This window comes from Macrobrachium rosenbergii, chromosome 10 (genome assembly GCF_040412425.1).
Source record: "Macrobrachium rosenbergii isolate ZJJX-2024 chromosome 10, ASM4041242v1, whole genome shotgun sequence".
NCBI classification, from domain to species: Eukaryota; Metazoa; Arthropoda; class Malacostraca; order Decapoda; family Palaemonidae; genus Macrobrachium; species Macrobrachium rosenbergii.
This window is the reverse complement of record NC_089750.1, coordinates 62907207-62909706: the sequence shown is the minus strand read 5'-3', so window position 1 is coordinate 62909706 and position 2500 is coordinate 62907207.

Sequence of the window (2500 nt, the reverse complement as noted above, 5' to 3'; positions counted from 1 at the left end):
TGAGGGAGATGTCAATTGCAGTGCAGAAACACTATAATTCTACTACGCCATTCAGATGATTCTTAAGGTTGTGAGGAGAAAAGTTTTGAATGTATGAATACCCGTCTTATTTTCTCATTCGGTATTTAAACAAATATGAAACATTAATTAGTATTTTCGAATTCAGTAACCTGATGTATGTGGCATAATCAAAGTGACTTTATTTTGCCATATTTTTGCTTTGCGATATTGGCAATAAATGCCCCAACCCGATGTGTGATACTCAAAAATTGTCGCTCAAAATTGCTGGTATTAATCATCGGAAATGGAACTGGAAAACTAAAATGAAACCCGAACGAAAATAAGTGTCATTCCAACATTATGGAAGCCTAAGATCGTGTTTTGAAGTTACTTTAGATTACTATATACAGTTTCTTTCGTCCTTTATGAACTGGACTTTTAGAAACCTTTTACAGAATTTACAGCATTGGTAAAATCATCTTGTCAGCATTACATCTTAGTTCCTCATTGGACGGGTGGGTAGCGTTCTCTGCTAGCACTCTGCTGATCCCGCGTTCGATTCTCCGACCGGCCAATGAAGAATAAGAGGAATTTATTTCTGGCGATAGAAATTCGTTCCTCGTTATACAGTAATGTGGTTCGGATTCCACAATAAACTGTAGGTCCCGTTGCTAGGTAACCAGTTGGTTCTTAACCACGTAAAATGAATCTAATCCTTCGGGCCAGCCCTAGGAGAGCTGTTAATCAGCTCAGTGGTCTGGTTAAACTAAGGTATACTTATAATTTTATATTTATAATATACTTATAATTAACAACCCTTTAAGCCCTGGCTTACACCATTTGCTGCTTTACTGAATCTTTATGAAAGATTCTCTCTCTCTCTCTCTCTCTCTCTCTCTATCTATCTATATATATATATATATATATATATATATATATATATATATATATATATATATATATATATATATATATATATATATATATATATATATATATATATATATATATATATCATGTGCAATATATTGCAAACCTTATTTGTATTTACAACATTTTTACTCTTAACCTGTGTGGAATTTTTTTATTAACATATCCAGCTGTGGCGGGTAACAAGTGATGCATAGACATATATAAATAGAGAGACGTCATGCATAATGATTTCTGTGAAGTGATTATATGTTTTAATATGTATTTATGTCCTTCTTAACCTATTACAATACTTTTGAGAGAGAGAGAGAGAGAGAGCGAGAGAGCATCCGACAACTAGTGCGTCTCTGAGCAACATGGGATATCGAAATCGGCTCAAACGATGTTTTTCTCTGGTCTAAAATTTTTACTGTTTCTCTCTCTCTCTCTCTCTCTCTCTCTCTCTCTCTCTCTCTCTCTCTCTCTCTCTCTCTCTCGCTTTGTTTTTGTCAATGGATTGTAGTAAATAAAGAGAGGCAGTAGTACGTTGAATTCTCAGACATCTTGAAAAAGACTTTTAGACTAGCACGCTAGTCAAGAATGCAGTAGTTTTTAAATACTTAGACTTGCTATGAGTACAGGTTCTGGGGACACCAGTTCCCAGATGTGTTGCACATTTGTTTCTTTGCAGACGATGATCGCATAGCCATTTTTTCTGGGGCAAGTTTAGATCCAATTGAAAGTAGAGAATTTATTCAAGTCACGTTTTTTCGCGCATTGCATTACTTCACATATTTCCTTAAAATATGTTTCTGTAAATATATACATTTTCATAAAAGTGATAAACTTACTCTATAACTATTTTCCCTCATATTGCTTTTAAAACTTTTTAAGCATCCTCTGCAGGTAAAATGGATCACCAACAACTCTCAATAAAAGACCACTGTATCATAAGAATGTATCTTTATCGTTAGTAAACAAATTCTAATTTGCATCTTGCTCGACTGTTGATCAGAATCCGTCTGAGAGGAGAAGAGGAAAAAGTTGAGAGAAGAAAAAACCTCAGCTCCATAAAAAAGATTCACCAGTGGGAAATAACCACGTCAATTGAAGCCATGTTCCTCCTGAGCTTTGATTAGTCGGAAACTGCATCCGGACTTCGGCCGTAAACTTTTGTGTTGACTTGCATTGAATACCGAACCGGAGGAGGGGAGGCCGTGGGAGCCAATGGGGAGGGGAGGGGGTAGGGGAGAGAGGGGGTTAGGCCAGTGGGGCTACTGCTGCAGGTTTAAAGCATAAATGGGGTTACATGCATGTTAGTGGTGGGGGAGAAGAAATGGATTTCATTTGTAACCAGGGACTGGAATTATTTGTACCGGCAGGAGTATCCAGGTTCGCGAAATATTTACAGGTGGGCAAGGGAGGAACTGAGTAGAGCGAAAATTGAAAATGAATAATGAACGGTCGCTGTAAAGGGTTGCGTGGGGGTGGACGAGATGAGTTTTTTGTTTTGGATAAGGGACAGGTTTGGTAATATGGAAGTGTCCATGCCCCATTATTTTTTTAATGTTCTGTATTGCTGTTGAAGAGG